Source organism: Saccostrea cucullata, unplaced genomic scaffold, assembly GCF_032062105.1.
Source record: "Saccostrea cucullata isolate Sc308-1 unplaced genomic scaffold, CSIRO_AGI_Scuc_v1 ctg2125, whole genome shotgun sequence".
In the NCBI taxonomy this organism is placed as follows: domain Eukaryota; kingdom Metazoa; phylum Mollusca; class Bivalvia; order Ostreida; family Ostreidae; genus Saccostrea; species Saccostrea cuccullata.
In genome coordinates this window covers 10788-33742 of record NW_026936660.1, presented here as the reverse complement: position 1 = coordinate 33742, position 22955 = coordinate 10788, and the positions used below count along the sequence as shown (strand labels likewise).

Genomic DNA, 22955 nt, shown 5'->3' with positions numbered 1-22955 from the left:
GGGTACGTAGGTACTACGTTTTTTGTTTTTATGCTGACTATACAGGTAAAAATGCGCCGTGTGCAAAAAAAAACATTGCAAGAATGTGATTATGACGTCACGCATTCACAGTCTAGACAGTCCTATAACCGGTTTGAACTGGTTTTACTGAAAACAAGAACACAGATTTTGATTTTTCAATTTTATTCAAGTGAAAATATACATACAATTTACATTTTCTGTTTCTTCTGGGCCTTCTCACTGGTCAGGGGTAGTTTCCTTTTAGTTTCCCTAGGTTTTCTTTCTATGTCTTTTACCGATACATAGCATGGCTCCATTTGTTTCTTACTCTCTCCTGATCCGCCCTGGGTCCCTTCTTTTTTCTGGTCAATGTTTCCTCCTTCTTCTCTCATTTTTGTCTCTTTCCCCGTGAATGACTTTGTGATTGGTGATAATAATCCACTAATATAGCAAAATCCACTGCTGTTGTGACATTTCAGTTTTTCCATCTTGTTTTCAAGAGCACTCACCTTGGTGTTCAATTTATTCACCTTGTCATCCACATCATTCATCTTGGTGTTCATTTGATTTAGTTTGTTATCTAGAGCAGATAACATGTTTACAATTCCGTCCAAAGTGGTATTTAAAATGCTCATATCTTCTTCTTTATTCATGTCTTCAGGAAAATTAACCATGTCCAAATTCAAATCCAATTCCACGGCATCTTTTATTATCTCTGCCATGGGAGCTCCTACATATCCTTCAGGTGTCACATAATACTGGGAATTTTCTGAAGTATTCATCATTGCTTCTATTTCTTTTCACCTGTGTTCTTTTTTTCAAAATGATATAATGAGCCTAGGGTACTCCCAGCTCCGCTTTATATACCTGCTATGAGCCGTGTGCACCTTTTTACCTGGGCTTTATATACCTGTTACATCCTCTATAAAGGACCGTGTGCCAAAACTTAGGGACCGTGTGCACCTTTAACCTGCGTTTTCTATACCTGTTGCATCACCTGTAAGGGGTTCGTGTGCATCAATACGTTTTACCTACGTGGGGTATAAACATGAGAATAAAAAATAATAATAATAATTTTTTTTTACTGTGATAATACATAGATGCAATGGAAAGAAAAAAAAAGTATGTATTCAATACCTTGGAAATTTCACACAGGGTTAAGAAAAAAAAAATCAGTGACGTTTTTAAATACCAAAAACCTCAATCAAATCTACGAATGACTAGACCCCCCCCCACCCCCTGGATGCAATGAATATCATATACAAAATACTATTTCGGAGGAGAATTCGACAGTTAGAAGCATTGTTAGTTTTTAACAAATAAAACAAAAAAATCTTGTAATACTACATCACTGTTATGTTTATTGTATGACGTCATAGATACACTCGGGTTCGGCCTTTCCCCCCTTCAATTTTGCTTTCTCACTGTGGTGGGCGTGTTTACCAAATGGGGTGATTTTCTTTTAGCCAATCACATTTGATCACATGATTGGTTTTTCCATGTTTCGCACGCGATTCCAGTATCGTCTGCTATTGTAAATAAATACAGCCCCTCCGAACGCCCAGTGTCATTCTGCTTGTAGCTGATTTGGTGTTTTACACACACACACACAGAGAGAAGAAAAAAGACGAAGAAGAAGAAGAAGAAGAAGAAGAAAACAAAGATGGCAGACCAATTTAGAGAGATTTTTTCCCTCATTCCGGGAATTGCTATTGAAACCCAAGTCGTGGTGAGGCGCCTAGACACTTTGCAGGAGTTGAGCAGATATAATATGGTGCGAGTTCAGCTCTACGGAGCCACAGAACAGAAATAGAAGGGGACACCCTTACACTAGACTTTCCACAAGAAGAACTTCAAGAGGAGCACCTTCTAGATCCCCGCCACCGCCGCCGTCCAGACCTGCAGCCCCCCAGGTACAGGCACGGAACCAGGGGCGGATCCCCACCTGGGGCTTTCGTGTTCCCATTCAGTCAATTATGTGCACCCTATGTCTGGCAGAGGGGGAGGAAATAATTTTGTTGTTCCCGCTGCCTCCAACGGGCAGCATGTACCTTATGTGCTGCCCGCATCATCGAACAAGATCTTCCGTGCCCCCTCTGCCGGAACCAGCGGCGACTGTTCTAGTACCTTTGTCCCTCAGAGCAGAGTTTAACCGAGATGACACTTCTTCTGATGAAGATGATGATGAGTCCATTGGGCACCTAGTCCACGAGTTATTGGCCGCCTAGACCAGCCATCCCACCTTGATAACAAAACCAGAAAAAAAAACCAAAAAAATCAACAAAACAACGAAAAAAACCAAAAAAATTACAAAACAACGAAAAAAAACAAAAAAAGCCCTTTTAAGGGCTACCCAATTGTTTCGAAAAGATGCCTTCATATTCAGTCAATAAAAAGAAACGTTCTGTGTGTGTCTTAGAAAAAAAAATCTTTTTTTTTTCTAAAATACAGTCAAAGAAACGATTGTATCTTAGGAAAAAAAAAATGATCTTTTTTATATACAGTCAAAGAAACGAAACGTTTGTGTGTGTTCAAAAAAGAAAAGATTACCTTCTGTACAGTCAAAAAGAAACATTGTGTTTCTTTCAAGTTATAACACCAGGTCACTTTTTAAAAATTTTTTATGTCTCCAAGTACGCCGTAATTTTCTATGTAAATAAGGCCGCCATTGTCGAATCTCGGCAAAGATTTTACCCCAGTGAAAAAGGTTTGTAATCCATCGTGTAGGTCGTTTAAAGTTGTTTCACATTGTTTATAATTGTGATTATGTTATCCCTCACCTATAAGTTTAATGCCAGCTATGCTAAATAACCCATTTCTGTGTAATTTGAGAAAAATGTTTTGTCATGTGCTGAAAGTATGGCCTACTATTCATGTTAGGCGGCCATTGTCGAATCTCGCCGAGATTTTTACCCCAGTGAAAAAAGGCTTGTAATCCATCGTGTAGGTCTTTTAAAGTTCTTTCACATTGTTTATGATTGTGATTATGTTATCCCTCGCCTATATGTTTAATGTCAGCTATGCTAAACGACCCATTTCTGCGTAATTTGAGAGAATGTTTTTGTCATGTGCTTAAAGTATGGCGTGCTATTCATGTTATGATTTAAAAAAGTCGCTCCTCAAATAAATCTGTCTTTTTAAAAGATACATTTTTACGAATGACATTTAATATGATTAGAGTATAGGTATCCATATATAAGAGATATTATTTTTGCATTACATTTATAAGGTCTCATGTAATTTAATTCATAATAACACAAATGGGATTTTTTTTCTATACAGTCCTTATCCTGGAAGCTATGTTTTGTTCCTAACCAATCCATTCTCTAAGTGAAGTGAAGCGTGCTGGCTGCTGGTCTTCCTTTGGGGGAAATACAACAGTGAATCAATTATGATAAAAAACAAAAACTTGAATCTTAAAAAAAAAGTTTTCAATGAGATATCATTTTAATTTATTTTCATTATTATTAAGATAATTATTTTAAATGTTTATATTTTTTAAAATGGATTTAAAAAATAAAATCTGATAATGGAAATCAATACTATAAAGATAGCAAAGTTTTGAAAAAACCAATTACTGATGAATTTCTGAATTTTACATTAAAATATTTGACATTATATCACAGGGGAAAGAAAAAAAAACTACTTGAGTTTTTCTACGGACCTCCCCCCAGAGATCTGCTTATGAGTGCATGGGGGATTGGTGTGGACCTTCATCTCCTGTTTAAAACAGAGTATGACAGATAAAAAGGTACTTTTTTTTTTTATTTTACATTACATGAAAAAACATACAATTAATGATGAAGAATGTACACATGTTTTTCATAAGTGTGTACAAATTGATCAATATAATATCTATAATGAATCCCAATTTCCTTGGGGCTAGTCCACAGCCAATGTTGTAAGGAAAAAGCATAAGTCTGGTAAGGTAAACTACCCATTTCTTGTAAACAAGTTTTGAAACCATTGCTCTCTGTTTTTGTGGGGGGTATCCTGATAAGTGAAAATTCTTTTAGGTCGGTGACTTGCTTTTCCATAATCCCATTGAGCTAGTAAACAAATGACCACAGGGGTTTGTTAGGGAAACATCTTAATAGTGCCTGGAATTCCTCTATCTTCTTTTTATATGAAAAACAACAACAAATATAGCTTTGACAGAGATGGCAAGAAGTCTCGACACATCTGACCAGACAGCAGCAAGAAGTGATGAAACAATTTCTGTAATATCCGAGAAGAGCTAGACAAAAGGGAAGTCAACTTGACTAAATCTGGGCTCCAATTCTTTGTTTCTCTTCTCAGGTTTCAGAACTCCATATTCTTCATAGTCACCTCCTTGCCTGTAAAACATACTTTCCAGTTCTGGGGTACTGTAAGACATAACAAATCTGGCAGTACAATGAAGTCTATAGATATCCAGTCCTCCTACTGGTCTTTTCATTTGAATGAATCCCCTGATTTGATGTACTTCTCCTGTCCAGGGATGTCTTTCCTTTTGTAAAATCAAATAATCAAATTCATCTTCATTGCTCAGAAACATATCTCGATCTTCTTTTTCTTTGGGGTCTGGAATGATGAAATTCCAATTAATGGCTATCCTGTAACATCTATCTGGACATTTAGGATCCTTCACTTTCTCATGCAGGGGTAAATATTCATTCCTAGGTTCCGGATCCACCTCCATAGGTTCTATCATTCTCTTTTCTAATAAGGTAAGTTTTTCCATGTCCATCTCCATGTCTTTTAATATTCTAGGAATTCACTTGACCAAAACTGTCCTTTACTCAATTAGGCCCCCAACTAATGAGGATTTTCTTTAACACCGTTTGTTTTTATACCCCTCACACCTTTGCAAAAAGATAAGGGTGGTGTGCAAAGAAATATAACGATAGACCTACGTTTTTGTTTATGCTGACTGCACAGGTATAATACTTGAGGGCCGTGTGCAAAGAAATATACGATAGACCTACGTTTTTTGTTTATGCTGACTGCACAGGTAAATGCGCCGTGTGCAAAAAACATTGCAAGAATGTGATTATGACGTCACGCTTCACAGTCTAGCCTAGCCTAACTAGTTCAAACTGGATTTTTTACTTACACATAAATAACAAAGAAAACACAGATTTTTGATTTTTTCATTCTTTATTTGTAACAACAAACAACAACAAACAACAAACAACATATTTACAATACATTTTGATAAAAACATTGACACTTTTGTCCATGACCCGTAGGTAATTTATGATAAGTGTTTTTAAACCAATTCGCTACGTATCTGTCCCTTTGTAAAGCCGTACTCTGGTCAAAAGGGAATAGCCATTCGTTGGCTTTCTTTCTTTTCTTGTCTCTTTGATGTAAATAATACACGCAATATTGTCCACACACATCGGTATTCCAGTCTTGATAGCGATACGGATTATAAATCCATTGTTGAGCATGACGCTGGATAAAATCTTGAATTTCTTTTTGTAAGGGAGGAAATCCATAAGAATCGAAATATTCCACCACGGGATTGCTCACATACAGACACACCCAATGTTCTCCAGGTCGATCTTGAGGATCCGTATTGACCACCACAGCTTTTTCTCCAGGTCTTAATTGATCCGGTAATAAATCTACAGGATACACCCCTCCAAAAGAACTCTTGAATTCTCTGGATAAGACTTCTCTCAATTGTCCCGTATCCATTAGTAATCAATGCTCACTTCTCTCTGTTTGTTAATTTCTAATAGGTTATCGAATTCTGCATACACCACACAATTTAAGGTGTTAGGTGTATTGTTGGTAAACTGCACTTCTACTCTCAGATTTCCTGTTTCTATGATGTGGAATTTATCCGATTGCGCCTCTTGATCTTTAGTGAAATCCCAGCCCCATAGAGTGTAGCCGCTTTTATACTCTTCTAAGGTGATGTCTGGAGCCCAATCTTCTCCTAATTTTCCCAGAGCTTGATACAGACTGAGATAAGATCTCAGATATAAATCGTCGTTGAAATTAGGCTCAAAACATCGAGTACTCATGGTCTCTCCGTTGATACTGACATCTAATTTCTTGATCCCAAAGTTTTGGAAATGAAAGGGATTTTTAGTTTTATCTCCGTTAAAGGCCGCATTCTCCACAAAGCCTAAAATGAGACGTTTAGGCATCTGGCCTTGAAACAGATGATCCGTAATCTTAGACTGAGTTCCTGTGGGGATGGTAAAGGTTTTCACTTCCACTCTTCTCAAGGGATATTTGGCTCTGTGGGTATTCAAACTCTGATTAATGGCATTCATCATGACTGGTGTGGGTTTGACTTTTCTCACCCACAAGACCATACTCAAAATTTTCACTTTTCCTGTACTTCCTCCTTTGATCATCATGTAGAAAGCAGGTCTAGCTCGATTAAATCGCAAACGGACGTCCACTCCATTAGGTAGAAATCGATCTTGTTGAAACAAATCCAGATGTAAACGATCCAGCAAACTGATTTTCTTACTGTTAGCAATAGCTTGGTGTCTTTTACGGAATCCTTCGTTTTTAGAATTGGCTGGAAACGCTGTGAGGATGGGTTCGTTAATGGTCACCGTGTCGGCACCACCATTTCCAGCTGGAGTTACATCAAAGGTTTTATTTTGAGCTACACCAAGAGCCTCTAACCCCACTTCGTCCATGTGTCCTGCCGTATCTTTTTCCCACAGACTACAGGCCCTCGCCTGTGTCTTTAATGTTCTGGGTCGGTAAGACAATAATTTCTCCAGATAAGCTTTGTAAGGATAAGTATCCGTCCCTGGAGTCACTATTTTTCCATTCAGACTGATATCGATTTCCGTAAACATGGAATGTAAGATATTATTCACTGGACTCGAAGTGCTGTTTGCCCCGGTCAGATTACTTCCATCGTCTTTGGTAAATTTACATACCATTTGAAGATAAGTTTGAGATAAATCCAGATAGTGATCTCCTTGTCCTTTAATTTCAAATTCGATGGGAGCGGTGTCCGAATCTAAAGTACTGGAAATAGGGTAATATTCTTCCCATTTCGAGTCTTCTAAAGCAATATTAGTGGGAGGGACTTCAAACAATTGTAAATTGTTCATCCCACACGCACAGGAATCGGGTTGTAACATGATGTGTCTACTAGGATTCAGTTTTCACAAATGAACCTTCTGTTCACTGGACTGGCCTATTTATACTCTCTCTCTCTCTCTCTCAGTCAAACACATCTAAAGGACGTTTTCTTTTAGGAATTCCTCCTCCTTGTTTTTTCCTTTTTCTCTTAGGACCTCCTCGGGCTAACATAGGGGTCTTTTTTTTTCTTCTGTTGTTAGTACCTCCTAGATTCATTCTTTGTTTCACCATTCCCGAAGTATTTTTTAGAGCTTGTACTCCGTGAGTTTTGACTGCGTCTTTTAAAGATCTCTTATTTTCTAATACGTCTAATCCCGTTCTAGCAGCAGCAGTCAAGGCGTGTTTAGCTCCCGTTTTCAGTAAATCAGTAAAAAATCCTCGCCCTCTCTGTCTTCTTCTTTTTCTTCTTGTTATTTTAATCACCATTCCCGATCCCCTCTGTTTTTTCATTCTTTTTCTTCTTCTTTTGTTAGTACCTCCTAGATTCATTCTTTGTTTCACCATTCCCGAAGTATTTTTTAGAGCTTGTACTCCGTGAGTTTTGACTGCGTCTTTTAAAGATCTCTTATTTTCTAATACGTCTAATCCCGTTCTAGCAGCAGCAGTCAAGGCGTGTTTAGCTCCGGTTTTCAGTAAATCAGTAAAAAATCCTTCCCCTCTTTGATAGTTTTGGGGTGGATAATAGCCTGGTGGTGGTGGTGGTGGTGGTGGGGGTTGCTGTTGACCCAATAATCCTCCTACTAGATTGCTGACTAAAGGAGCTGCTACTTTAAATAGGGATCCTAAAAAACCGTGTCCTTTTTGACGTAATAACCCTCTATGATAGACAAACTGTCCGTGTCCTCTTTGTCTCAGTAATCCGGGATGATACTGCATGGTTCATGTCTCTTATTCAACTGACCTTTCTGTCCTCGGGGGACTTCCTTTTATACCCTTTTTTAGGGCTGAATACAATACAGACAGCAGACCAGACAAGCCACCACGCCCAATAAGATGGAACACAATAACGGTACATTCATCTCAGTATACTTTTCTGAAATGAAGTTTCACCACTGATTTACCACTTACAAAGGGCATGGGAGTCCCTAAAGGAGTCATGATGTGAATCTCAATGGTATCGAAATGTTTTTTACTTAGTTTCAAATATTCCGCTCGAATGGGTTCCCATTTGGCTTGTTTTGAATCCTCCAAATGAAATGTACAAGGCACCACTCTTAAGAGTTTCAAGGCATTGGAGCCTACCGTCTGGGGTTGAATCAAGTCACAATAGACATACATGGATTTCAGATTTTCATATAAATCCACAGTATTGTTTCCCAAGTAACTAATGTTGATCCATTTGGTCATGTTTTCTGTATCGTTCTGAAGAATGACTTTCTGACTGTCCATGCCTAGCTTATAAGCTAGGGATGTGGGGAAACGAATGCATAAGGGAGTAAGATTTTTTCCATTAATTTGATACATCACTCGATCATAGGTCTCGTAATATACTAATTTCATAGAATTTTCTTCATCTGGATGACCAACGGTTTTCCATATTTTTCTCAATGATCTCTGTAGTCCTAGACTTATTTCCTCTGTTAAAGCCTTGGGGTGAACGTAAGGCCCGGGTCTGAAGTGAATTCGTCTAATTTCCATCTTGCCATCTAGATCAATGAGTGAAGGCCGTTTATTATGGGCCCAATCTATCAGTACAGGACATTGACGTAATGGCATTGGGTCTAAGGTTTTCATTTTAAATCTGCCCGATTTAAAAACATTTGGGTCTTTGATATCTTTGTTCTGGGGAGCAAAAGACTGAGGGATCAGGATGTCAAAATAAGCCTCCTTTTCTGTAATGTTTTTCAATGAATTGGGATACATCATTTCTGTTAAAGCCACTTCCCATTCTCCGTCGGTTAAATCCACTGTTTGTGGTAATAAGGTTTTAAATTGAGCGGTCGTATTGGTAGAAAAAGAGGCCATAGACCCATCACTGGGTAAAGTCATGTAAAACCCACTGCTCTCTGCCATGTTCAATCTAAGACTGAGACCTTTGACCTAAGAACCTTTGTATTTATAACAACTTCTTTTTTGTATATAGAGAAAAAAATAACAACACTAGAATTTTTGTTTTTCTTTTATTTTATTGATTCATAACAACAACAACAAGAAACAAGAACATCATTATAATAACAAACATTCAAAACTTTGATTCAGTTCTTTTTGTATGGGGAAGGATCTCCTCATGTACAAATAGTCTGTTTCACAACGGTTACCACAGGCATTGAATCCTTTTACGATCACTTCTTTCAAATAGTCTTTAATACAATCTCCAGCTTTTTCCATCCATTTCCCTTGAAACAAAGTGGTTTCCGGTCCCTCTCTTTGGTGAGGCAAGACGTAATTGATTTTCCATTTGAATTCCCTATACTTGGGCTGTCTGGGTCCTAATAAGACCATGTGTTTGCTTCTTTGGCGGTCCGGTAACTTGAATCTCTTATACAGGTAGATTTCATGGTGACCTGTTTTTGTCCCTGGATTCTGATCAAAGAAATCTTGAATACATGTCTCTTTGTTTTTCATCCATTCTCCCTTTAAACTAGTACCCTTTTCAGGTTCTACTATTTTCCAACGATACTCTGAGCTTAAAAATTCCATGACGTGTGTGCTCTGTCCCTCACTCAGATCAGAAATGATCCTCTTAGGCTTTAGGTGTCTCCTTTTTTATATAGAGGAGTGTATCTATTTTTAGATTCCGGGATTAACTGGGTGAATTGGTCGTCTTCTTGACCGTAGGGGTATGATGCATCATGGTAGGACTAGGCATGATGTAACCCACCGAAGAACTCACACAGATCATCCAATATTCTCGATTAGAATCGTGTAAAGCTAACATGACCACACTGGTGATGATGAGGGAAATACAGATGAATAATTGTGCAAAATACACAATTTCTTCTCGAGGAATATTCTCTCCACAAAATTTCCAGTGAGGTGTTATTTGATGAGATCCGTTTGGGGAATCCATGAATCGAAACTTGGGGGATATCCTTTCCACCGGACTTTGACTTCTTGAATGATTTTTTTCCCGACTCGTCGCTTTTTATACCCCAAGATTTCCTCCACTTCGTACACGTCGTCTTTTTTAATGATCTGTTGTAATTCTTTCTCGTAAAATGTCCCTTCTAATTCCTCCTGGTTATAATCTTGTACTCGATACACGTAAGGATACCGACCGGGAACTCGTTGAGCAATGGTAAATATTTCCGTGGTCCAGTTCGGTAAATATCCTTTTTCAAAAGTGCGTTTGGCTTTACTGATGCGCACTTTATCTCCTGTTTTAAATTTGGGGGGTTTTTTGGTTTTAGGTGATGATTCTTCCCCATATAAAGTTTTCCAGACTTTTAACACATTCGAGGGATTCACTTGAGCTGGAGCTCTTTGGATACTGCGATGAAAGGTATGATTGTAAGCATACACTAAATCCGGTAAGACCTCTAAATACCGTCTGGTTTTATTTCGAGTGAAATACCGCCACATGCGTGCTTTGAGGGTTCTTTGAAATCGTTCCACGATACTGGCTTTGGTGTCCGTATTGCGAGTGGTAAAGAAATGAATGGATTTAAATGCCTGTAAGAATTCTCGATTGGTAAATTCTTTGCCTTGATCCGATTGAATGCGGACGGGACGTCGACCGTCTTGTCGGAAAATCTCTTGTAATCCTCGAATCATTTCTTTTCCCGTTTTCTGTTTTAAAGGCACCACCCAAGCATATTTAGATAAGACGTCAATGGCACACAATAAAAAAGTATAGCCGTCATTATGTTTCTTTAAACTGGACACATCGGCTAAATCTAATTGCCATTGTTCGTCCATATCCGTCACTCTGGTCTGTTGTCTCCGGAATTTTCGATGAATGGGTTTATGTAAAGTATAAGTATCTTGCTCTTTTAACCATTCTCGTATGGTGTTTAAGGAAATCTTATGTCCCAAACTTTTGACCTGACGATACAAAGTCTGTATGCCTCCATACCCTCTCTTAGGATCGTAATAAATCTCTGTTAAAATGTCTTCTACTCCCTTCTTCTTCTTCTTCTTCTTCATGTCTTAGGCAATGATAGCCAATTTTCCTCGATTTGTTCTAATTTCTTCTTAGTGGCTTCTTCTTCTTGGGCTTTTAATTGCTTTTGGGCTCGATAGGGACTATATTTAGGTGTGAATTTTTTTAACACCCTTGATCTTGCCTCTACAGGTCGACTAATAGGGGTCAAAAAAGAAGAGGAAGCATCCTGAAATCCGCTCTCTTCCTCTTCGTCGTCGTCGTCACTCAAAGCCCCTTTAGGAGTACTGATTTTTCCTGGTTTCTGCATGGCTTTTATAAGGTCTCGATTTTGCAAGTAAGTCATGGGAGTACGGGTCTCTTTTAAAGCTTGAGCAAATTCGTATAATCCTTTAGGCACCGGACGATTTTTCAAGGATCTGGTTCTCATGTTTTCGGCCATTATATCCACAATGTTAGAATCGGGCACTTTTTGACCTCGATAACTTTCTCCGTCTTTATCCCAAGTCAAGACGTTGGTTTTCTTTAAATGATTTAATAATAATTCAGCTTTTCTTTGCATGGGTTTATTCACACTTTGAATGATTTGTTGATCGATCTCGGGGTCTGAGGCTGCTAGTGGTGCTGCTGCTACTGCTGGAGCTGCTGCTGCTGCTGCGGGGGCTGGGGCTAAGGGTGCAGGGGTTTTTTTGGTAGTCGTTGTCTCCCTCGCTTGTTGTAAATAATTCCTATACCGATGAAGTTCTTGACCGTATAAAGCCACTTTTTCTTCTGGAGTTAAATCATCACGTCTGGTAATCTGGTCCAATTCTTGACCTATACTCAGCGTAGATTGAAATTCCGGAGGTTTGGGGAGTTTTCCTTTGAGTTCATTCAACAGAACTTCAGGTACTAACACCATTTTACGACTCATTTTAGAAGGTTTAACAGTAAAGGAGCGGCTGCTGCGAATAAAAAAGGAAAAATACCTCCTTTTTGTTGTACTAATAAAGCTCTTCGTCTCTGGATGGATTGAGGTTGAACCAGTCTCCTTAAGATGTGTTTCTTAGGAGCTAGTTTTCGTTTCTGAGCCGAATGGAGAGGTAACACTCCTTTTAATAGGTTGTAGACGATCTCACAAATTTTCAGAATACAGTCTCCAGAACAATGTTTTAAAATCCCCGTTTTTAAGGACGAGGAATAGTGAGGATCCGATAACACTCTTAAAAGAGGAGCATGCGCTTTTAATCGCGTACAACATCCCTTTTTCTTCTTGGCCATCTTTGAAAACAATGAAGAGAAGTCTCTCATGTCACTCCCTTTTATAGTGTCTTAAGGAGGGGCATACCCTCCGTGTTTGTCACTCTCGTGTTTATCTCTATTTTTCTCCCTGACATAAATTTTTCCACAATATCGGCATTTATATCTCAGACCTTTAGGAAGTTGAGGGGTGGAGGCTGTCAAGGGTTGAAAACGTGTGATTTTAGGGACATGAATGGGAACTTTAATTCCAGGGGAGGGAATGCCCACATTCACTCGAGGAAACACTTCTAAATCGCTGGCTCTTTGACTCCCTATGGGTCCCATAGTACGATCCATTCTCAGTTCTGCTTGTTTCTTGAGTAACTCTCCTATGGTCTTTTGTCTTTGTTCCTTATAATACTGATTGATTTCGTTTTTTAAACTTTCGGGCATGGCTTTACGTTGAGCTAGAGTTTGAGGAGCAGATTTTCGCCTTTTTGCCCCTGTTTTCTTGGGAGGGGCTTTTTTCTTCTTGGGTGGGGCTTTTTTCTTCTTCTTTTTTCTACTCTTTTGAGCTGCTCCTCCCACTCGGACCATCCAATCTGGAAACACTCTTTGTTTCTTATTATCGACTCTTACCACTACACTCTTTAAACGACGAACCCGGCGTTTTTTAGGACTATTCCATTTGAATAAATGACGAATGATGACTCCACCTAGAAATCCAGCTCCTCCGCGTTTTAAAATGGCTGTTTTCCTATCTTCGTCACTAGCCGATTGATCGGCAATGATCTTTAAATCTTGACGATGATTATTAATAAACTTTTGAGTCAGTTTATTGATAGGTAAGATCCCTTTCATTAAATTGCGAGCTCCCATGGCAAACCAGTTCAATAAGGCTTTACGGCCTAATTCGATTAAATGGGCTCGTTTGGTGGGATCTCGTTCCCGCTGTAAACGTCGTAAGGTTCTCACTAATTTACTCTTGGCTGATGGAGCCATGATGAGAGTGAAATGAATAATGACTCAGAAGAGTGGGAAACACTTTTATTTATACTCTTGAGGCATGTGTATAGTCAACAATTCAAACATTCGACTTCTTAATCGGTATTCGTCTGGGATCTGGGGACTCAAATCCACGAGAAGATAGCCGTGAGGTACCTGGGTGGCTTCTTGATAAGCAGACATCAAATGAGGCAAAGCTAGCTGACGACTCAATACACTGATCTGTGATTTGTCTCTGGGATTTTTGAATAAGACTAAATAATGAGCATTCAAACTAATGGTGCGATGAGAGGCAGCTCGATCAAATAAATTCTGAGTGATGTAAATCACACTGGTATTCCGATGATGAGCTTTACGGGTAAACCAATCCACAATCGATTCGATGGCTTTTCCTCCCATCATGTCGTCAAAAATGAGTAAATGGGGCACACTCAAATTGGCTACTAATTTCTCGTCGTCTTCTGGAATATTTCGGATGAAAGATACCTTCTCTTTTAAAGAAGTGTAAGCGGGTTGCCATTCCCGATAACACCAGACGATCTTTTCGGGCCTGGGGGTGATCCAGTCTAGATTGTTCACTAATGACTTGACGAATTCTGTTTTGCCCGATTTCGAGGGTCCAGCAACTACCATGGTAAATTCGTGTTTCAATTGAAAAGAGGGGAGGGGTGTCTCCTCGGAATACATGTTGATCAATGAAAGAAAAGTTGGGTTCAGGGTCTTATTTATACTTATTCTTATACTTATTTATAGAAGAATGTCTTTTTTATAGAGAAAAAAAAACACATATAAAAACAATTCAATTTTTTATTTGTAACAAACAAACAAACAAACATATCAATAACCATAAGGTAAAGTGTTATAATTCTCTACAATTTGTCTCTTGTCATATACAATTCTCACTGTTTTCTCTGAAGGTTTGTTCACCACCTCACAATCACGGGTCCTCTGGATTTTGCTGGGATAGGGGACTTTTACTTCCTCTATTTCTCCCTTGAGCATTTTTTGTAAAGTCTCTGGGCACACCAACTGAGAGGTTCGATGGTTGAGAGTGACCCCTTTGCATTTATGAACCTCGGTTCCTTTGTCCGTTCGGAAAGCATAATTTTTAGGACCTGCCGACATGAATTTAGTGATGTGATCCCCGTCTAATTCGTCGGTCCATTCTCCTAAACTATTGCCCAAAGTAGGATTAAAAGCTCCTTCCTTGTGTTGGTAAATGATACTGTCCGTATCATAATAAAGGCCCCGTTCTTCTAAAGGTCGTAAAGTCTCGTAGAGATGTAAGCGGGCATAGGCGGTGGTAAAACAAGCTAGGATCACGTTTCCAAAGGGACATTCTTCGACGAATTCCTGTTTGTCTTGAAAATTCACTAGCATCTTGTCTTCAATGGAATCTTCTTTATTGACTAAGAGTCGCACACCCTTGATGTCGACCGTCGAATTTTGTAAGAGTTGATGTAATTCCTCTGGTTCGTCCAAGTATCTGACTTTGGGTAATAACAAGCGTTGAGCAAATTTTCCCCACAGACAATTTAAAAAGAGTTTAGCAATGGTTCTTAACACTGGATTCTTCTTGATACTGAGAATGTCCATCATGAATCCTTCTTTGTATAACACTTCTCGAATGTAATCTTGTTCTTGTTCTGAGGTCTTACATTCGGAGGGAAATCCGGACGCTTCCTGTTTGATCTTGAGGAAGGTATCGATGTAGTCTTTAAATAAGTCTTGACTGCGTTCTTTGAAATGCCACACTTCGTAAGTTTGCTCTAAGGTATACCCCATGTCCAAGGCTTTATGTAATTCGGTCGTCACCCAAGTACCCGTGAGACTACGTTCCCGATCGGTGTGTTGACATGGGTGTTGAGACGTAGAGTCTTGTTGTTGGGCACAGGTGCGACATAAGGGAAATAATAACTTACCTCCCGTCCGATAAGGTAATACGGGGTGAAAGAGGCCTCGGGGTGGTAAGACCCGACAGTGAATGAGACCGAAATAACTTCTCACGTCCTGGAAGTCGTCTGTGATGATCTCGGGATGCCCTAAGGGAAAAGGTCTGTGTTTCAACACGTAAGGGTATAAGGAACACACGTCCACGTATCTCATGTCCCCTTCTTCACAATATAATTTAGTGGCATTGGTCCGGCCTCCGTACAGGGCTTCTCGAGGTTTCAAAGGATCCGGAATGTCCAGATCTCGTACAAATTGCTGTAAAGTCTCATCTTGTTGCACTTGTTGATCGAAATCGTGCTCCAGATACTACACACGTTGTACCCCATGTCCTCTAAATCCGCAGTCCTTCTGAGAGTTTTCTCGTGTAATTGTTGGTAAGTAAATTGGGTCCGGTGAGGATGAGTTTCCGTCTGTAAACTGGGATAGCAAGTGGGGCATCCGTGCCAATAGCATCCGTAAAATTCGTAGACGGTACGAGTCGCTTCCTGGTATCCGTCGACGGTATAATTTCCGATCGGGACTTCGCCTCCGTTTCTGGCATGTCGTATGTGACATCCATTCTGATGACTCATCCAGGTGAGCCATCGACAGGCTTTGGCCGAATATTGTCGTGCCGGATCATACCCGAGGTTCGGAATGATGGCAATGCTGTCTTTAGGCATGAAATTTCGACGGTAGGCTAAATTAGCAGCACTGGCAAACGTGATGGATTCCTGGAAAGGGTCCACGTTGACCAACTTCTTGAGGGTGCTTCTAAACCGTGCACAGCATTTGTGTAAAATGTCGACGTCCGAGATACAATCGCCTAGTTTCTTCTACACACAGGTGCTTCACAGAAAAAATCCAGGAAAAGATGTTTCAATACATTATTTTAAAAATTAAATTTATTAATTTTTTTGAATAAAAAGGAGTGCTACCCAGAAAATGCCGAAAATCAAAAATCAATGCAGGCCCGTATAAAATAATGTTTTTTTATTATTATTATTTAAATCCCCGTCTGTCTTTTAATTTTGGTTTCTTCTTGCAAATGCTTGGATTCGGGTATGTTTGACTGCACAAAAAATAAATATGGGTGGCCTCCACATAATTAAAAATTTGACATAAAATGAAAACTATAACAAACGCCTTTCCTCGAAAGGGGGCACCAACGGCCTCACCGCGCGCTATGAGTTTATTAAAATTATTCAAACTAATTTGAATAAATTGAATTAAAATTGAATTCTTGAATTCTTTAAATTAATATTATCCAATGTTAATTAAGAAAATATTATAAAATGCATGTCATGTTAACGTTTTTACATTGTTTTATTAAAAAAGGAAAAGACCTCTGTTTTCATATCTCACTACTAAAGGAAGATTATTTATTTTTTTTAATTACTTTTCTTTTGAAGGTTTTGAAATTTTATCTACAAACTCTTTCTGGAAATCAAACACTTTTCCCCTCTGTTGGTCGTACCATTCGTAAAAAGCTTTTCGTCCACTGGTAGTCATTTCGTCCGGATTGTAGAAAGCTGCCGGTGGATAAGGTCCCACGTAATTCTGGTTCTGTTCCGTATTAAAAAAGTGAGGGAAATAACCTTTCTTCATTTCGTTCAAATCGAAAGCGGAGGGCATCTGGGCCAAAGGAAAGGTTAAGAAACTATACGAGTCGATGAATTTGAGTCCACATATTTCCATGGACAAGATCTTACTCCCGTTCATGATCACGCTAGGTTTCAGGGGAGAAGAATGCACTATGTAATTCAAAATGAATTGTCCGTCGTATCCTTTGAAGTTATGGGCGATGACGATGGCCCCGTCGTGTACTAAAGTGGAATTCTTAGTACCTGTAGTGGGTTGAAATAACCAGTCCATGAACTTCTTTAAGGTGTCTGGGCCTTGAAATAGGTGCTGACGGGGTCCCATGTGTTGACAATGAGGACAAGGTTGGTCTATGTCTAAGTCATCGCAATGTTGACAGACGCGATGTGCCACACACAGATTAGGGACGTGAATGCCCGATTCCTGAGTGCATTCGAAATCGAAATAAATGGTAAACTCTAAGGTGTCTTCTCCCTTCTTCTTCTTCTTCTTGGGTTTCTGTGGAACGTAGCACCGATGATCGGCATCGACGATTTTCTTACAGATCTTACACTGTTTCTGATCTCCGCATTTGTGATGAGGAAATAATTTCTTAGGTATCCAGGACTGACACTTCTCGCATAATCCCATTAAATTGCACACAGTAGTGGTGGTTTTCTTACCATGAGGTTTTAAATGATCTTCGTAGCAGGTCCTGTTCTTAAACATTCCATGGCATTCCTGGCATTTAATCTTGATCCCTTCATCGGGACATTTAGGGTGAGGTCCTAAACAAAAGGGACAGCGATGAGGACATTTGGACCGATGGTCTGTGACATTCCTGTACCCCACGTCGCAATGATCACAGTAATATTGGTTCCCCGTTACTCCCGGCATCGATATGATGGCATCGCAATGACGGTTGTCTAACAAAATGTTCAAACAAGTTCCGTCTCCCCAGCCTTTGAAGATGCGCTCTAAACAGAGTTTAGTGGAAGTAGATTTGAACTGAAATATTTTCAGACGATACTGAGGAGCTAATACCTGTTGTAATTTTATCCACTCTGCAGATCCACACGCTTGAGTGATATCACATCCGGCCTGTTCCATGAGAGCTATGGCTTGGTTCTTCTGGTCCAAGGATTTCTTATCTCCCTTCCGCATACGGAGCCAACGTTTTTCCCATTCCGGGTCTGGATGTTCCGGTTTCTGACTGTGTAATCGAGTGACGACGATGGCTCTAGCCAAACAAAATTCATCATTGGGATTGACGATTCGAACGATGGATTGTTTATTTTTCTTGAAAGTTTCTTTATCCAGTTGTAGATGTTTGTTTCTGTTTCCACCACTCCCCTGGGGATTCTCGATGTGTAACAGATCGAATTTCGTGGAGCCGTCGCCGATTTTGAACTCCTTTTTGGATTGTTGCACACGTTGTATTTCTTTAAAAATGACGTCTTCGTTTAAATCTTTACATTGCATAAACCCGTAAGAAATGTCTGAATCCAGAGAATCGTGACTTATGTTCAGGCGAAGGTAATCGTTAGGATCACACTGCATTTTCGATTTGAAGTCCTGTAATATGTTTTTGAATAATCGTAGAAGGAAAGCTGTGCTTTCTTCTTCTTCTGGAAATTCATCGAAATGAACGACATATTCATTTTCATGCGCTTTAAATTTTGGAGAGGTCCATTTTTCAGCTAGTCTCATGTGATAATACTCCGAAATGGGTTTAGGTGGTAAATCTATTTCTCTCTCGGTACTTTTTCGTTTCAATATTCGTCGAGCCTGTACCTGTTTTTCTCTAGTAGAATCCATGTCTATCAGCTGATGGCTGTGAGGGTAAAATGAACCCAAAGTCGGAGAAAACCGTATTTATATACAGTGAATGACGTCATAATGCACAGGTAAGTTTTTGCACACGGCCCTAAACAAACTTGGCTCGCTGCCAAGTATTTACCTGTGTAGTCAGCATATTTTTTTTTTGCACACGGCGCATTTACCTGTATAGTCAGCATAAAAAAAACGTAGGTAAAAGGTATTTTTGCACACGACCCTAAAATAAATCCAAGCTATATATATATAAACCAGAGCTGGACATTGATGATCATTCTGTGTGAGTACTTGGAATTGGACACAGGTAAAAAATGGAGCAGACAAAAAATATGACAGAGGAAATGGAGTATTGTTGGTCTATTAACGGAGAACGTTTTGGAGAATGGATGAAAATTAAAGAAGAAGCCATCCAGGATTTTTATAAACGCAACAGAAATTATTTAAAATGGCCACCGAATTTAAAGTACAAAAAATTTTGGTTGGTAAAAAGAGTGGAATTGGATCCTGAAGATTATGAAAAAAAATTATGACACCAGAGAGGAAAAATACTGTCTGAAGGAGAGAAAAAATGGATATGATGGTTATCAAAAATACCAATTGAAGATCATGAGTGAACCTTATACAATACTGGAGAAGAGTTCCTGGAAAATTAAGCTTGATGATTGTTTTCATCAATTGATAGAAAAGAGGTTTCGGAAAGAAAACAGGCTTCAAGGACTTTTTACAGATAGGCCTATTTATAAAGTGTGTGTATATTGTCGCATCCCTTTATCGCCTGAAGAAAAAACAATCTAAAGAAAAAGGAGAGGGAAAAAATTAAGAAGACAGTGTATAATTGTATTTTCATTCTGAATAAAATTGAAAAATCAAAATCTGTGTTCTTGTTTTCAGTAAAACCAGTTCAAACCGGTTATAGGACTGTCTAGACTGTGAATGCGTGACGTCATAATCACATTCTTGCAATGTTTTTTTTTGCACACGGCGCATTTTTACCTGTATAGTCAGCATAAAAACAAAAAACGTAGTACCTACGTACCCATGTAAACAGTGTAAACAACTCCAGTATTTAAGGGGATAGGGTTAGTTAGGGGGGTTAGGGTTAGGGGGCTAGGGGATAGGGTTAGTTACGGCTAGGGGGTTAGGGTTAGGGTTAGTTAGGGCTAGTTAGGGTTAGGGTTAGGGGGTTAGGGTTAGTTAGGGTTAGTTAGGGGGCTAGGGTTAGTTAGGGTTAGGGGCTAGGGTTAGGGTTAGGGTTAGGGTTAGGGTTAGGGTTAGGGTTAGGGTTAGGGTTAGGGTTAGGGTTTAGGGTTAGGGTTAGGGGTAGGGTTAGGGTTAGGGTTAGGGGTCGGATACTTAGGGGAAATGACCGATTAGGGTTAGCACTTGTACTTTCTGATATTGTTGAAGTTAACCCAACTTGCTCCCCTCAAGCCAATCAGAAATTTTGAGGATATGGGCTGATCACGCAAATTTCATTTCTCTCAGCCAAACAATTAAAATGTGTTCAAATTTATTGTATAATTGGAGTATAACAAAACAGTTTTTGACAGCTAGGAGTCTCGTGAAACCTGTTGGACCGGAAAGCAAGCTGTTGCCCACAGCCTACGGATTAGGCAATAGCTCGCACTCCGGTCCAACAGATCCACTTGTTCCTCTACCCCAATCAACAACTGTATATTGTGTTCCTTGCTGTATCCTCAGGTCCGTCAATGTTGAACACCAACGAATGAAAATAAGATTGAGCTCCGCCCATAATCGCCCTTGTTGGACGTAAGCGGTCCAGCATCTAATCGACTTGTCCAATATTTCATTCAGTAGTAAACCATCGATTTTTTATGCCCGCTCAGCAAAACATTAGAAATATTAGACTTTTCTTTCGTATAGATTTGCATAGGAACACATTTTAAAGATATAATAATATAAATAACATTTTCGAGGTCTATGTCATTTTTCAATTTTGATGAGAAAAAAAATTAAAGAATTATCCACTTTTATAAACCTTTGACAGGATAATAAGTCTCCTGCAAAGAAAAGAAACGTGTATCATTCGTCCTTAAAATGCACATTTCCTTCAGGTTTCTGTGACATGTAAAAGCACTTCCTAATGGTCGACATATTGCAGTCATTTATGAGGGCCAGCAACTGCTAAAATCATAGGAGTAAGTCTGAGTCGTTGTTCTTTCTTTTATTTATTTTCCTCCCAAACTTATACTTTTTTAAACATAATTTATAATTATAGACTTCTTACTTCTTCTTATCTGAATTAACACAACACTAAAGAAGACTGATCATAGGTGCAAGATTTTTGTCCCCCGCTTGAAAAGTGGGGGATATTAATTTGGGTTTGTCCGTCCGTCCGTCCGTCTGTCCGTCCCTCCGTCCGTCCGTCCGTCTTTCTGTCTGTCTGTAACGCTTTCGTTTCCACACGATATCTCGAGAACCCTTAGAGCTTTTGCAATGAAATTTAGCAAAGAAACTCCCTATGGACTAAAGAAGACCCCTATTGATTTTGAGGTCAAAAGGTCAAAGGTCAAGGTCATAAATAAGCAAATTCTGTCTGTTAAAACACTTTCGTTTCCACACGATATCTCTAGAACCATTTGAGCTATTGCAATAAAATTTTATATAACAACTCCCTGTGGCCTAATGAAGACCCCTATTGATTTTGAGGTCAAAAGGTCAAAGTTCAAGGTCATAAATTTATACATTCTGTCTGTGTGTAATACTATTATTTCCGGGCGATATTTCAAGAAGATTTTGAGCTTATGCAATGTAATTTTATATCAAAACTCCCTAGGACGTCTCTCGCCCCTCTCAAAGTGCCCCGCCCCGTTTGTTTTATTAGTATTTATCTGTTTATAGTAAACTATTACGTCGCTATTTTTAGCGCAGGGGCATGAGGAGAGTTATTGCGTATAAAACAGGTTCTCGGCTGACTTTATGTTCTTATTACATCTATTAGAACTGTTTAATAAAGGCTAAATAAATCAAACACCATAGATTGTGTAAAATTTTGAGAATACCGAACATGAAAACATGAATATACTTTACTTCTGCATATACTTCCAATGAAGTTAAGTGACTCCGTGGTCTAGTGGTTATGTCTCTCGCTTCCAATGTGAAAGGTGCCGGGATCGATTCTCGGTCGAACCTTTCTTTTTTTTTTTTTAATACTTTTTTTTTTACTAAATGATAGTATTCAGCATGTGAAATGAAAAATTTATGAGGTTATAAAATCATCATTACAATGTGATAAAAATTCCATATAAAAAAATCTTCTATACACATAATGAAGAATAAGCATCTTTATATGCATATTGACATACATGTATTTTATTTGCTTCAGTGTACATGTATACATTTAATAATTCTACAAATTCAGTCAGGGGGAGCCGACTTTTTCCCTAAGCGGGGGACACGAATTCTCTGAATTAGCTTGTTTTTGTTTATCAGCATTACCTATGATTCATTTTTACGCAGTAATTATGAGATAATCTAAATGATCGATTAATAGTAATGATAGAATTCAAATAAGAACAATATGTTTCGTGAAATGCAAGGAATACACTTACCTGTAAGGAATTGTATGTAAACTGAGTTGTTATACTCTATTCGACTATTTTCCATTTCGATTCTCCGAATTTACATCTATATCGAAAGTATACGAAGTGTTAAAGCGAAAGTACATCTACTTGTATTTTAAAAATAGATATCTATTCTTGATTTGAATACTAGTGATTTGAGATGATATCTAATCATTTTAACACAATATTCAAAAATATTAACAATGTAAAATTGTCAAATAAGGAAAAAGATCCAGTGTTAAGGAATGATGGATTTATAAAATGTTCAATTTTAAATATTATTTCTTTTCATTTTATAAATGATTCCGGAGTGTTGTGGAAAGAACAAAAAGGATGAAAAAAATTGCAAATTTTTGCTCACATGTATATATACCTTTAATATGTTAGACGGTGTGACCGTTAGTGAGGGCGGAGCTGTGAAGAGAAATTTGCTACATTTTATTGTTTAATGATAAATCAGTTGATCAGTTAACTCTGAAATTGTCAATGCATAGACCTAAAGCAAAGGGTTCGCTTCATGCAGATCTATGGTCAGTGTCAGAAAATCAAAGAACAAAGAACTCAGTTCTCTTGAAAAAAAAAGCTTTCCCATCTCTTACATGTACCTCATAACTTTTCATTCAAATAATGCAAGATATTTCATCATG

The 22955-nt window shown here is 38.7% G+C and overlaps 1 protein-coding gene across 14 annotated transcripts in view; it reads right to left on the bottom strand.

The window, feature by feature from the left end:
- The window catches only part of LOC134246166 (uncharacterized), a 53999-nt gene extending 31617 nt beyond the window's left edge, over positions 1-22382 (bottom strand). For all 14 annotated transcript variants that reach the window (XR_009987584.1, XR_009987585.1, XM_062728486.1 and 11 more), the window contains exon 1: positions 22297-22382. The gene's annotated coding sequence lies outside the window, so the exon portion shown is untranslated. The remainder of the gene's footprint in view (positions 1-22296) is intronic.
- Between the last annotated feature and the right edge of the window lie 573 nt (positions 22383-22955).